This window comes from Lupinus angustifolius, chromosome LG05 (assembly GCF_001865875.1).
Source record: "Lupinus angustifolius cultivar Tanjil chromosome LG05, LupAngTanjil_v1.0, whole genome shotgun sequence".
NCBI lineage: Eukaryota > Viridiplantae > Streptophyta > Magnoliopsida > Fabales > Fabaceae > Lupinus > Lupinus angustifolius.
This window is the reverse complement of record NC_032013.1, coordinates 22548661-22565546: the sequence shown is the minus strand read 5'-3', so window position 1 is coordinate 22565546 and position 16886 is coordinate 22548661.

The following is a 16886-nucleotide window of genomic DNA, read 5'->3' as shown; positions in this document are numbered from 1 at the left end:
AGCACGAGAGATTGTACAAGTATTTGGTTGACAAATATCATGAAAACGTTGAAGATTAAGTAAGGAGAAGCAATGTGGTCAATAGAGTGTTATCACATCATATATGTACTATTTGAAAAGTTGAGATAAGAATTGGGTTTGTGACACATGCACATATTCTTATTGATAGATGGCTTGAATTCAATGGTTAAGCGAAAGGGTTAAGCAAAAGAGTGGAAAAGTTGGAGTTTAGAAAAAGTGCATGTACACAATGATGAGGGGGAAACGGATATTCAGGCCAACTATTGAGTAAAATATTTATGTATGGTTGACATAAAGATTTATATATTTATTGTATTATTTACTATTTATTTGAGTTTTCTTAAAGATAAAATTATGATTAAATATGAATAATAATGTTAAAATGGTAGGAGCTATGCATGAATAAGAAAGAAAAAATTGAACAAGAAAGAATAAAGAAAAAGACAAAGAATAGAAAATCAAAACATCCATTGAAATGTAACATTTCTCATTATTATAATTGAATTGAATGAATAAGAAGTGAGTCAATATTGACTTATTTATACAAGAGAAAAGAAGAAAAGAAAGCTTGTAAAACAAGTGACTAACAAAAACTTAACTAGCTAATTCCTAACTTCCTAACCAACTATCATCTTCCAAAAATATCCTCTAATATATATTTATTATCGCCTCTCAAGCTGGTGAGTGAAAATTTCCACTCTCCAACTTGGAATTGATTTGAAGTAATAACAATGATTAATCATCCATAGCACAAGCTATATCATCAAACGTTTAATCATCCATAACATAAGTTATATATTTGCTTAAGCACTATGGATAGAAGCTACTCATTCAATGTTTAACTATCTATGACAGAAGTTATATCTGAACTTAACCATCATGGACAGAAGCGAACCAACCATTAATGATGAAAGAGAGAGAACATATCCGAATCTTGATTATGATGAGATGCTTCAATGACGAATAAGAAAGAATGGTAAATGATGAAGAATAAGAAAAATGATGTAATGTTATATAGGATAAATTGGTCATGGTACTCAATTCTTAAAGAACTTGAGGATATCAAGAAGCTAGCTTATGTACTTGAAAAGAATTTTAATCTAACTTGAAATCTGACTTGATGTAAGTGCATTTGGTAGAGTTGAGAATGTATGTCAAGATGAAGTTCTTGCATGGTTATGTCGTGAATATTTCTTTTTTTAGATGAAGAGCATCAACCCAGTTATGCATGCAACCATCAACACCTTTTCTTTATATATGGAACCATCAACATCTTGAACATCTTCCAAGGAAAATGATGAAATCAGAATCAACCACAATATCAAGACCAAGCATCACAAAGAGAAGAAATGACAAAAATTCTGTACTGGTCAAATTTTTTCTCTCTTGCAGCTTCTTGCATGTTGAAGATTTTGACATATCTTCAATAGCTTGTTGCGTGTTGAAAACAAAAAAATCAAAGAAGATGGAAGACATAAGCGGAAACACATAATTATTGCTCGGATACCATGTTAAAATGGTAGGAGCCATTATACATGGCAAAACGGGTCGCCCGACCTGTTTAGTCCGTGCCCGCAAATACCCACAATAATTTAAGCGAGTCGGACATGTCCGCATTGGCTTAACAGAAAAAATTCAATGTTCTGTCCATTTTAAAATGGGCTAATGGGCTTGCGGGTGACCCACATGCATTGTTGAATAATTAAAAAAATCATATAATATATAAAATAAAGTAATTGAAGATAAAAAATAACAAAAACTTTGATATTTTATATAAAGTTGATCAAATCACATTATATTACAATTTTGTAAGGATTAAAAATCACATTACATAATAATTTATTTGAATTTTTTTAATTTTTCCTTAAATATTGTTTGTGGACCGCCGACGGGCCGCCAACATTACCCAATGGAAATACCCGCATGCTTGGTTGACAAAACAGGTAGGGCAAAATGAGCAAATGGACAAAATTTGCATGTCCTGCCCCCAAAAAAATGTGGGCTATGCGGACAATGCCCATTTTGCCACCTCTAGGAGCCATGTATGAATGAGAAAGAATGAAGAAAAAGAGAAAGAATATGGAATCAAATCATTCTTTGAAATATAATCTTTCTCATTATTATAATTGAATTGAATGAATATGAAGTGAACCAATATAAATTATTTATACAAGAGAAAAGAAGAAAAGAAAGTTTGTAAAACAAATAACTAACACAAACCTAACTAACTAATTCCTAACTTCCTAACCAACTATCATCTTATTCTTAATATATCTTTAATAAATAGATAATGTAATAATAATATACATAACTCATATACTATGACTATCCATACATATTTTTCTATTGTTATTTTCGTTAGGACACATGACAAATATTTATGTTTGAATATGGTATAGTACTTCCTAGACATTACCATGTGTATTTTTTAACGTGATTTCGTCAAAGGATGTTAAAAAGTTAAGTGTTAAAATTCAAATTTTGCATTGGTTTATTTTTGCCTCTTCCCTGCCCCATCTTGCACGCTTATTCCTTTAATTTGACTTAAATATACAGATGGCATGCGTTTCTGATGGCCAATTTTGACGAGTTTATTCATTTTCTACATTTGCGAAAACTTTAGTCAATTATTCAATCACATTTAGCCTTTTGTCACACAAAGATTATTCCTACTCTTAGAAGTCTTGACATTATACAATTAATGACTAGCATATCATGTATATGAGAATAATATTTTCATCATTATATCTTCTATCATTCATGTTTTTTCACCATTTACTATTCAAGTAATACAAATGAATGATATATTGATTGCATATAAATCTTTAGACTGATAATGTATAGACATTACCTCATAGAATATGAGATAAAATTAAGTCCTGAAGATTTATCTAATACTACTTCATACTACTCCCTTCAGACATTTTTATAAGGCAATTTTAGGTAGTTTTACCGAATTAAGGAATATAAAAACACAATCGAGTTTCGAGTCTATCAATAATTATATCTTTGCAAATGGTTCTTAAAATCCATATAAGAACGTGGAAAAAGTTTTTGAAAAGGGACCACAAGGAATATATTTAATGCCAGCTTTAATTTTATGTTGTTTTTAATAATGAAATGGAGTTCATATACTCAATTCACTCAAGACTCTTTTAAATATTTTTATAAGATTTAAAATTGCAAAATACCAATAATTGTGAAACTGAATTATTTTTTCTTTACACTAAAATGTTTGAGTAAATAAGAGTATTTAAATGATAAATTCTTTACTATACATAGAACTTTGAAAGGTATTATATAAATAGGGACATAGAAAAAAATATTTGCATAGAAATAGTGCTTATTAAACATAATCAAATACTTTAATTTTATTAAAGAACCATAAGTGTTGTGTGTAATGGAGTGAGAACAATAACAAATTTGATTAGACAGTCTTCAAACTTTGTTAAGTGTATAGATCGACAAGACACATGCACATTGAATAATGAATAGCTGTAATATATGTTGTTCTGTTGGGGCCAGATAGATAAACACCAAACCTTATTAACTACACATGCATAAGCTTTTTTGACTCTCTAATTCAATTCAAAACTACAACTTGGTTCTTCACTTGAAAATTCGTTCAAATTAATGGAAAAGGAAGCTTTGCTAGCTACCAAACACTCTAGCATACAAAATATGACCATACTTATGAATATAGAGTATGTTGGAATTTGTTTAAAGAATAATGTTTTGAATGAAATGAAAAAAATTCATTAGTTTTATTTTGCTTGGAGGAAGGAAGTTAAAAGACTTTATAAGCCTTAAGTTGCAGTTCAACATTCTTTTTAATAAAATATTTATTTATTTATTTTTTTGGGTTTTTTGGGTTTGGAGGTGTGTTAACCGAGTCAACACACATGCAACAAGGAAAGAGTCGTTGGAGGAGATCTCGACCATTATGAAAGAGTTGTTGATAATAGAGTTGTTAGTGAAAGAGTCATTGGAGGCCTCAAGCTATAAATAGATGTCTTTCCCCACGTTGTAACTTGCACCAAGTTAAAGACGTTTACCTCTCAACTTCTCTTTTTCTCTCCTTATACTTTGCCGATGCATTTCCGGTAACCTTCTCCCTCTTTATTTCAGTGATACTTGAGAATTGGCATAGACAGTCAAAGTGAAAATTTTGAGAACTGACACTGGTAGTAAGTATTATGGAAAAAGATTTGGCACGGGTAGCCATATCATGGGAATTCGAGAATTGACAATGGTAGTCATATTGTTGGTGTACTCGAGAGCGATTCTTATAGTGTAGTAAGAAATCGTACAATAGAGAACTGAACTGTTTTATCCTAGGGACGACGTGAGTGATAGTCTGTTTGCACAATTTTACCAATACCACAAAACATCTTAAAGAGAGCGACATGGTCGTGACTCAGCCAATAATGATTATTTCGTACTATTCAGGATTGTTGCGAGCTACGGTAAGATAGGAAACTTTTATTAGACAAAGACGTAAATTAAAGATAAGATTTAAGCAAAGTTTAAAGTGTAAACCCAATAATTAATAGTGTGATATTTATAACTATCAATATAAAGATTTATACACAGTCAATCTATTACCTACATTATTTTATATTACTTTTTTAAATAATCAATAATAATATAACATGAATGGTGAATTATATAATAATAATATATAAAACTCATATACATATTCCCTCTCATAATTCAACCCAAAAAAGTGTAAACCCCATTAAAGGGCTTCAATTATCAACATCAACATCTTTTCCTCCTTATAATACTTGTTTTATCGAAAAATAATATCCACGTCAACATTGAGAATTGGATACAAATTTTGGGGCGCATCCATTTTGAGTTTGAATGACTAAGAGATATAGCCAACACGTAGAAAATAGTTTAAGTGGGTGCGGTATGCAGTGTTATTTTGCAGAAAACTATTCTTAATTCAAAAAAAAAACTACAGGTATTTTTTTAAAGAAAAATAATATATCATTTACAAAATCATCCGACAAATTCTTTCACACCATAAAACTAATAGAATCACCACAAGGAATTGAGAAAAGGGAATATCTTAGAAAGAATACTAACATTTTATATGATTAACTCTATTAACTAAATTAACTCAAATAACTATTTTAACTATCTATGGCCTATGGGTACATTTAGCAGAAAAACATTGTCAATGATAGGTGCTCTTCAAATCACACCACATAGTTCAACTTGTGTAGGTACTCCCTGATCTAAATGAGAATTTGACCTCTGAAATATTCAAGTTTTAAGGCACATAAATGCACATACCTACCACTATTTGACTAATTGTCCATCCGTAGTAATAATATTTACTAGTCACACACTCACACACCATCAATCCACACGTACCATGTTTTGACTTTAATAGTATTGATTCATGGTTGGAGGAATTCTACCATGTGATATTTATTATAATGTGCTATATTTGATTTCATAATTGTCAAGTCTTTTTCGAATATTTTCAAATTTTCAAATATAATATTTTTAAGTTTTTTTCTTTCAAACAATTTACCTCCTTTCTTTTTTATTATATGTTATCCAATTATTTTTCTACTATATAATCCATTCATGGAAACACTTAACAAAAAATCAAATAGGTTTTACACTTTTACATATCACCTCGTACTAGTGAGGGAAATTACATTTCGATTTTAGATCCAATCATTAATTACCGATTGCCATTAAATATCTATTTACAATTATATAGCCAAATTTGTTACAGACACCTCATTATTTTCCAACAATATAACCTTTTTGAAATTTATGTGAATAACTAAAATGTATCATTTCTCTTATGTTTTTATATCTATTACTTATATCTTTTATCTTTACATGTGTATAAAAAACTAATATAAAAATCGTGCGATAGTCTAAATTATCATAATTTGGTTGGTTGTCCAAATACTATTATTGTTTTGAAAAGGTTTAATAATTTTTTTTATGCAATCCTATAAATATAATTCCTTTGAGACGGTTAAGATATATTTTGAAGTGACCTCGACTAACAAGACGAGTGCCATAAAAAATCACTCATTATTTTTTGTGTTTTGCCCATTCCAAATTATTACGATATATATAGATTGTAACAGTACAAACATTAATTTTTATTTATTTTATTTTTACTAGTACATTGTCGTGTCTGTCAACCCGCTTTTCTATCGTTTGTAATGTGTAGTTTGTACGTTATAAATAACAAATATAGTATTTTGTGTTAAATATTTGTAATTTGCAGTTGACTTTATTCAATTGATGTAATGTTTAACTTTTTAAAATACACTTTCAGAATAAGAAGATAACGAAAGTAAAATAAGAAGATAATGTTAGATGTTTTTTTTGTAGAAATAAGATGATAATGATAGCAAAATAAGGAGTCACAATTTACACCATGATGGATGATGAAGTGATTATTTTGTATTTTCCCTTTATTAAGTAGAATAAATAAACTTATAATGAGAACAAAAACAACTATATTTTATGAAATAACTCAAGGAATTCTCTATTCCTATAAATAAATAATTAATCTTTTTCAGTGTGCTATGCAATTATCTCTTTCAACAAATATCACTAAGCTAACCTAATACCATTCTTATCTAGTGAGATACACCACTAAACGAATGCTTCAATGATTAATTATAAATTGATTTAGACGAAAAGATCAATTACCCAACTAAAGAATATTATTATAATTGGATTGATCATTTTTTTACATATTAACTTACTCATTTTGTGTTCAATTAGTTGATCATTATTGTATCAAAAAAATCAACGGAACATTAATTAAACCTTAAACCAATTAAATGAAATAACATATAAAAAATATATGTAGTAAAAAACTAAATATAATAAGATAATAATATAATTTATTTATTTAGAAGAGATAGAGAGTAATAAAGGAAAATGTTCAAAACTAAATGAATATATGATCAATGGATGATAAACCAAATTGCATTCAAATGCTCAGGTCGATTCAAAGCCAATCGATATGATTCAAAACAATATAAGGTAATTCAAAACATATCATAAGCTAATAAGTTAGCCTAAATGAAGGGAGTATGATTCACCTATCTTTCAATTTAACTAGGCAACCCATTATGGTAAGACTGATACCCACCCTGAACTCAATAAATGCTTGTTTTCACGAGATAAATATTATATCATTTGATTTATTTATGTTCTCAAGCCATGTTGGAGATTCATGACAAGTTGAAGATTTGAAATATTTTGTATTCTTAATTTATTATGTTATAAAAAGAATATTATGTTTATGTGTAAGTTTGCATTTACACAGGGCTATGCTTTGGGGATGGCGAGTACGTAGTCCTTATAGAGATATGTTTCACCACCGTGAAAATGCTACACATGCTCAATTTGCATTTACAGCTACAAAGACCGGGACCTATGTGGAATGCTTTACATTGGGCGGTAATATACATTTAAGTGCATGTGTGTTACATGTTTTGCACAAATTTTTATTGGGTTGGGGTTACTTGAAATTTGACATGTTCAAGGATGATAATATTAGTTTTAACCTCTTGAGTTTGTGTTCAGATTCATAATTTTGGGATTGGGTAAGTACTAACATATTCCTGATATGCCTCATTGTCATTCTTACTCTAAAATCCTCCGTGTATTTATTTTTATAGTTTCCCTAATTTGGAGTTTTTCTGAAAGCAAAATCTAAAATCTAAAAAATACTTCAATATTTTTGTAAAATGATATAATTTTCTATTACTATTTATTTCTCATTGTTAATTACATTTTAAAGGAAACATAAAAAATATTTTAATATTATCATTAGTTTACACTCTCAATCTAAATTTCATACTACCAAACAAGAGAAAAAATTGTTTTACTTTTCACTACGCCAGAGTTGTCGTTCAATAACGCTTATTTTAGATGTATAACAACACTTTCAGGCGCTTTCTGTTTGACCGCAATAGTATATGATCATCATTAACAATGCTTAACAAACACTATTGTATTGATTATATACCACATCGCACCACATAAAAAACATTGTCATATAATGCATCAATATGACAGCACATCGTCCACAAAGTGCAATCATATAGTGGATCAATACAACAATGCATTGTCCACAACGCGCTGTCATATAGTCTTAAATAAATAGCGCATTTTATAGGTCTTATTAACAACGCTTCTACCTGTGCTGTTGAAGTTCATATATTTAACAGCGAAATAATAGAAAAGCGCTGTTTTATTATTCATATTTTTTTCTCAAACAACACCTTAATACAACCGTGCATCACATGTATAGTGTTATTGTAAATGATAACTACCACAACACTTTATGTAAAAAGCGTTGTTGTAGTTATCCTCTACAACAACGCATGTCAGGGCTTCCTCTAGAATTCGTTGTGATTTGTATAAAGTAATACCTGTATATACATTTATTAGCAGAACAAATATTCTCAACAGCACAGACACATTAATAAAAGCTAGAAGTTTGTTTTATTAAACATCAATACAATATGAAATACATACAATGAATATCATGCCAATTATGTTTTGACAGAGTACATAATTACAAATAAAAAAATTACACAAATTACAAAGAAACAATATTATACAAATTACAAACAATCAAAATTATACAAAGACTACTTGCATCTATTTTTTCCTTTTATTTGATTGTTTTTGTCTTTTAGGGTCATTCTTGTCTGGAAGAGCATATTGATTTACCCAAAACCCTTCATCGTTATCATCTCTTGTATATAAATCATCATCTGTAGTTGGTTTGCCCTCACACGACTGATATGTCCCAAAAAAGGATCATCTTGATCAACATCTTCATATTCTTGGTCATCAATATTATTGACGATTATTTTGTTAGTTAAAAGAACAATGAACCATTTAATACCAGCTGGGTCACTAACATAGAATACTTGTTGAGCTTGTGATGCTAGAATAAATGACTCATCTTTATATCCTAGCCTATTAAGATCCACTTGTATGAATCTTAACTCATCAACTCAGAAGTCATTGTTGTTATCAACCCACATACAATAAAAAACCGACATCCTAAACATTGTGTAATCCAATTTCCATATGCGTTCAATCACTCCAAAGTATGACATGTTCACATATATTGGGTTTCTATCTTTTGCACTTGATATGTGTAAAGTTCGAGCAACAAGAGTCACACCACTATTTTGAATTTTACTTTGATCATATTGTTTTATCGTATAAAATGTGAACTCATTAATCAGGTAACTAGTGTAGGATAAGACTTGAAGGCTTGGACCATTGGCTAACCATTTCAATCTTTCATAAACTGAATGTACATTTATATTCAACTCCTCATCAATGTGATTTTTTAGTCACTTTATGAAACACCGATTATGCTATTTGGAAATCCAATTTTCATTCTTCCTTGGGTAACACTTCCTTAGAATTTCCTTGTGTGTTTCAACATATTGCTCAACCTCGTCGACATTATGTAAAACATATAAGTGCGATTGCTCCAATTTGATTCTTGTTATAGTCAGTATTTCATTCCCGGTAATACCTTCACCAAATGTTTTTTCACATATCGAGGCTTTGGAATGCCCATGAAATCACCATCCGTAAGGTATCCGGTAGCAAAATCAAGAGCTTCTTCAACAACATATCACTCGATAATACAACCCTCTGGTCTTAACCAGTTCTTCATATACCCTTTTAATGTCTTCATATAACACTCAAAGGGGTAAATCCATCTCATATAGGAAGGGTCACATAGCTGTGTCTCTCGAATAAGATGAATACTTAGATGAACCATTATGTCAAAAGAGAAGGTGGAAAACACATTTCAAGTTCACACAAAATCAAAATAATTTGTCTTTGCAATACATGTAATTTCTCAAGGTCAATCACTTTGCTACAAATTGCCTTGAAGAAGAGGCGTAACCTAGTTATGGTTCCTCGAACTTTTTTAGGTAGAATTGACCATATTCCAATAGGCAAGAAATGCTCCATAAGTACATGATAATCATGAGACTTAAGACCTTTTAACTTGAGGTCTTTCATTGATATGAGGTTATGAATGTTGGAAGAGTACCCTTCTAGAAATTTAACACCGTGAATAAATTTACAAAATTCCATTTTCTGCTTCCTCGACAAAGTATAAGTTGCTGGAGGTAGAAATGTACGTTTTCCCTTCATTATCGGCCCCAATTCCTTTCTTATTCCCATATTAACCAAATCCAACCTTGCATTCAAGCCAGCTTTGGTCTTACCAGGGACATTGAGTAAGGTACCAAGGAGACTTTCAAACACATTTTTTTCAATATGCATAGCATCAAGGAAATTTCTTACATATAATGAACTCCAATCTGACAATTCAAAGAAGATTAACCTTTTCTTCCACCCATTTGTGACAATTTCTTTTGCAAAAGGTTTACCAAAGTTAGTATGCAAACCCTTTAGCTTTTGAAATAATTGGTCACCTATCAATGACAAAGGAGCACGACCTTCTTCATTGTTTCCATCAAATGTTTTTCTCCATCGTCGATAGTGATGATCTGAAGGCAAAAATATATGATGGCCAAGGACGACATTTTTCATATAGTGTTCCAACCTCATTGAATGAGTATTATCTTCACATACAGGACATGCAAAATGTCTTTTTGTACTATATCCTGACAAATTACCATATGCAGAGAAATCATTGATTGTGCCGGACAACAAAGCCATCAAGTTGAAGCTTTCTTCCTTATACGCATAACGCATCATATACATTTATGCATGTCTCCCACATTTTTTTCAAGTGTTCAATTAATGAAGCCAAATATATGTCTATGTCATTTCCTGGTTGTTTAGGTCCATAAATTACCATAGAAAACATCACATATTTGTACTTCATGTGTAGAGAAAGAGGTGGGTTGTATATCACCAACATCACTAGCCATGTACTGTGGGAGCAACTTTGAACACCACATGGGTTAATTTCATCCGTTGATAATGCAAGGCGTAGATTTCTTGATTCTTGACCAAAACTAGGATAGTCGTGATCAATTTTTCTCCATTGAGGAGAATATGCAGGATGCCGAAGCTTCCCATCTTTAATCATTTCTTCATCATGTCATGTCAACTTCTTTGCATCTTTAGCATTGCTAAGCATACGCTTGAATCTTGATTTGATGGGAAAATAACATACAACCTTTTTAGGAATTGAGTCTTCCTTCTTATATCGTGATGCATTACATCGAGGACAAAACTTTAATGAAACATACTCATTAAACAATACGATGCAATCATTTTCACAAGCATGTATCCTAGTGTAGTCCATGCCTATGGAGCGTAACATTTTGTTAGGTATCAGTGGCCTAGGAACATCTAGAAGGGGGGGGGGGAGGTTGAATAAATGTGGCGGTTATCAATCACCGCTTCTTGTACCAAAACCCAATTTTTGGAAACAGCCTAGTTAATCGATTAACACCTAGTCTTAATCGATTAACTCATGCACATAACATAATGACCAGATAGGCAGATTGCACAGTTATTTAAAAACAATTGAACAGAGATGATACAGATATTTTTAAGCACAAACAATAAGCATATTCAGTAAACAAATATCCAAAATATTAGCTACAGATTCAATTTATAACAACAAGAAACTAAAAGAAGATTCGGAGAGAAAAAGAGTGCACAAGTGGATTATTATCCTGGTTCGTTTGCGGTTCATTGCAAACTACATCCAGGTCTCTCTTCTGATCTAGGGAGATTTTCTTCTTCACAATATTGAGTTAAAGTATGAATATACACACAATTCAATTACAAGCACATATGACGCTTCTTTCTTGAAATCTAGGACCCCTAAATCTTTGGTTTGACTCTACCATTCGCCTGAGAAAACATTTCTCACGAAACAGCCTTAGCCAAGATTCTTGTCCTCAAATCAAGACCTCCTAGCCTTGCTGAAGAGCCTCGGTGATATGACACCAAGAGATTAATTCAGAAATACACAAAAACAGATTAAACAGTAAGGTATACTAAGCACAATAATGCTTGGATTATAACAAGAAAAGATCTAAAGACTAACCCACTCACTAATCACTTAAACCATCAAGAATCATGTGAGTTAATCAAACAGAAATCAAATAATCTCTCTATCAATCTATATAATGCATGAACATGTGAGCAAGATAAGAATGAGCATATGAAATATGTAAAAACAGTATGCAAGAATTCAGAACTCAATTGAACATAAAAACTCTCTTCTCACACATGCAGCTCTCTTCCAAAAACAGTAAACAAAATGTAAAATGCTCTCTAAAATCAGCCCTATACAATAGAATGCAATGCTACGGTTTTATGAACGTTGCCTCTTATTTATAGCAAGTAGTTTTGGCAGTTGGATTCGTTGCAAACAGTTAAACGGTTAAAACAGAAATCAGTTGTAACAAATAACAGATCTGTTGATCGATTAAGGCTACCCATTAATTGATTAACCATGCAACAGAATGACACAGAAAACAGTTGTAACAGAAAGCACTAATTTAACAGGAAAGCAGTTGAGTTAATCGATTAAGTCACCACGTTAATCGATTAACTAGCACATTAAAGTACATGTTTCAAAAGGTAAACTTCTCATATGTTATGCACACCATATATACATGTTCTAGAAATTATATTACACCTAATATGCACATATAACATGTATGATTAATGCATGACATACAATTAACTAGATGGTATGTCTCATAGATATGATATGACAATTAAGATGACTTGAGAGACTAGCACCTAGGTTCACCTAACCGATACTCACTTACTACGACACACATCCTAGACTACGTAGAATAGTGACTCTAATTATTATCCTAGTCTAGATATGACCAAATGAGCATAAGACATGTTGATTGTTGAGCCATCTTCAAGCTTTAATAGAACCGTGTCTTCATCAAAACATAGGCAAATAATTGCTAGTGCTATCCTTGATACTTTGCACTTTCACATTTGTTTTGAATCATAGGTTCGAGAATGGAGCACATTATCTTCCGGCAACATATCCTTCAGAAGTGCAAGCAAGTCGGTGAAACTCTTATCAGTCCATCCATTAACAGATTTCAACTCATACAACCTTGACATTGCTGCCAATCTTGTGAATTTAATACAACCATCATATAATGGTTTCTCAACATCACTTATAACGCCCCAAAAATCATTTCATATGTAATATATTTAATCTCTTAGAAAATTGGGTAAATTTTTCTTTCCTTTTTTTTATGTAACCTATAACTTACAAACCATTTTCAGTTTTACCTTATTTCATTTTCAAGACGTCACATTTTCAAACCTTGCGGAAATAAAATTCTTAATACATTGAAGATAATTAAATGAACACAATTCTTTTCTGAATACTTCTCATTCATAAAGTTCTTGAATAAATACAGAATTGTTTACATGGCGAAATCTAATCATCGCCACAAATAAAAAAACTGAAAATACAAAAAAAATAATGTCAGGGCATTGACATTACAAAAGTACCTCACACAGGTTCATATCACAACAAAACAAAAGAGAAACCTCCTAAACCGGAGGTGCAATGGAATCCTCGCTAGGGTCTTCCTCCACCTCCGAGTCAGAAGAGATCTAATGACCTCAACTGAATCTTCTGTGCAGATAAGCTCTACACAATCGTTGCTATCTTCCTCCTCCTCCACTTCATCTGCTCCCCAATCCATCGAGGGGTCTAGGGTGTACCCCCTTGGCACGGCCCCGTCTGTCTCTCTTGGCGCCCATCCTGTTGATGAGAATCCTGTTTGGGGCCAGGTCCTAACAACTTCTTGTACGCCTCGAGCTTCAGCCGGTACAGAAAGTCTGGCGGTGGCAGGTCTTCGGTCGGGCAAAGTGAATGATGCCTTCCGAACTGCGTAGTAAGGTGGAAGATGCAGAACTGAGCCATTGCTTACCCAATCCAGCTCTAGGTCGCAAAGACCTGTGTAAGTATGTCGATTACCCTCAACACTCCATATCCCCTTCTGGGTCCATCTGAACATGCATACAAATACACCAGAAGAAAAGAGAGGGAGTAAAACATCTATGAAAAACTTGTCACCGACGTCGTGGAGTCACACAGAATAATACACCAAGACAACACACGAGTACAAATATATCATGTGATCATAGAAGCATATAGTAACGATGAATGAACTATAAAACTCGAGAATTTAAAATCAATATAGAAGAATATCATGTATGCAATGTGATGTATGAGTCCACCATCCTTACTCCTTTATCCTCCCAACAACTATTAGGAAATAACTTAGAGTACAGTTCTCATAACAAGTCGATTTGATAGCACCAAAATTATTCCTCGCAAGGATATATGATCAATCTGTTCCAACGAAACGGTCCATTTCAGACGGTGTCATATCAAACACTTTCTGAGCATCCCTCTCATTGATCCTGATTGCAAAGATGGGTTGTTAGAGATTGTCTAGTTTGCGTTGTGAGCACTGTCCGATCTAACAGAATATCTCATCCAGGAATATATGGGACTCGTCTCACCTAGACTCTCCCTCAAGACTTTGCTGACGAATCACCACCATCAACGTCGTCCCTCTCAACATCTTGGGGGTCATTCGTCTGCCATACATTTCCTCTCCACTACTTCATTTTTGACAATGGATATGCATCCTAACCAAAATTAGCAAATTATGTCTTTTAATCCCTCTTTTCTAGCGATCTGCCCATCCTAAGACATCTCCCATTGGGAATGCTTCTGGTGGGTCCCGGTCTTAACATATAAACAAAAAGAGAATAATTTCGGCACCACTACAAACCATCGCTGAATTATCCTGGACGGATCTCAAGTCAAGCCTCTTACAGTCAGACGATCTCGCTGCATGGGCACAACATAATACTTCTCAGCACCACTGCGAACCATCGCTGAATCATCCTAGACGACTCCTCTAGCCAAGCCTCTTACGGTCAAATGATCTCGCTGCGTGGGAAACATGCCATTAGGCTCTCGTAGATATGAGAGTTATCGTTCAGACGACTTAAAAAGAAGTCATGTCTGTATGGAGCTCTCTCGCTCAAGCGAGAGCTGTCTCACTCATGCGAGGGCACATCCATTTTTGAGGCATTTGTGGCTTAAGCAAGAGCTGTCTCGCTTTAGCGAGAAAACAATGAGTTTTATTGGTGCCTATTTTTGCTCAAGCGAGAGCTGTTTCGCCCCGAGGTAAAACACTTGTTTTTTCTAGACACTTCTCACTCAAGCAAGAGTTGTCTTGCTCAAGCGGGAAGAGCTTGAATATCATTTTAATTACTTTTCTCAAGGAAAATATTTCTCATTTATATCACATGTTTTTAAACCTTTATTTTAATAATTATCACATACATATCAATCCCATAATAATCATTCAAACATTATAATTCCATAGTAAACATGGTATTTGCATATATAAACATAACATAAATCGGTATAAGAAATATTGTTGTACTTAATCCACACAAACAAGCAATTGATTAAGTACAAGATTTCTTAATACCCAAGGCAACTCCAAACTTGAGAGAGAGTTTGGAGGTCGTGATGTATATTCGGAAACCATTGTGTCACGATGTTTTCTCCCTCATCTGAATGTATCGGGTCGCTAGGTTCTCTGTTTGCAGGTGAGATACTTGATCTGATCTCATCTCGAACTCTTCATTACGCCAAAATAACGTTAATAGTTAATTGACGATAATTATTATACTTACGAAATAACTTTTTACGCGAAGATAAAACTTCCGATTTAAAATGAATTTAATTACTTCCGTCCATTCGATTCAAGGTTGAATATCCTTGAATCATCATTTGTCATTGAAAGTCTTACAATCAAATAACACTTTTTAAAGTAAGATTTTCAATAAAACTTATACCAGAATTATGTCGTAATCCGTAGATATAAATCAGGCTAGTTCTCAGGAAAGAGAGGTGAGTTGTAAAGACACCCTTAAATACCAAGTCTTTCCTTAGACGAAACCTTTCTAGACATGTATTCTCACTTCATTACGTTTTTCCGATAGTTCATAAATCTTATTTTTTGTAAGTAAAACTTTTTTGACTAAAACTAACCTTTTAAAATAAGATCATTAAGTTAGACTTATCATTTTTAAAGTAAGTCAATCTAAACAAATCAATACTTTTAAATTAATACTTTTTAAGTAAATCTTACCATTTTAAAGTAAGTTCACTTAACTAAGATTCAACATTTTTAAATCATTTTACCATCTAAGACTCCATAACACTTTAAGTTTATAAAGTCAAGACTTTTAGTAAATCTTATTATTTCAAGTATACTATTAAAACAAATTTTCATGAACATCTTAACACCTCCTAATTTTTTAGGAAAAAACCTCAAGGGTTAGTAAGTGTTATGTTCATAGTCATGAAAAAAAAAATGACTCTTAATTTCATATTTTACACTAAACAACTTTTAGTTATTCTTACCACTTTAAAGTAAGTCAAATAAAATAAATACAACAATTTTTTATGAACATCTTAACACCTCCTAATTTTTTAGGAAAAACCTCAAGGGTTAGTAAGTGTTAATTTAATAGTCATGAAAATAAATCCTAAGGTAAGACTTTCTACTACTTTAATATCCAAAACTTCATAACACTTTAAGTTTATGAAGTCAAAACTTTAATAAATCATCCTTTATCCCAAATTTTTATTTTAACTTTGAAATCAAAGAGTCATCTTTTATCCCATATCATTATTTTAACTTGGAAATCAAAGAGTAAAATATGCTAAACCACTTTTAAAACATAATACTTTCTAAAAATGAAACATTTTCATCAACAACTCATCAACATCATAAACTTTCAAGAATAAA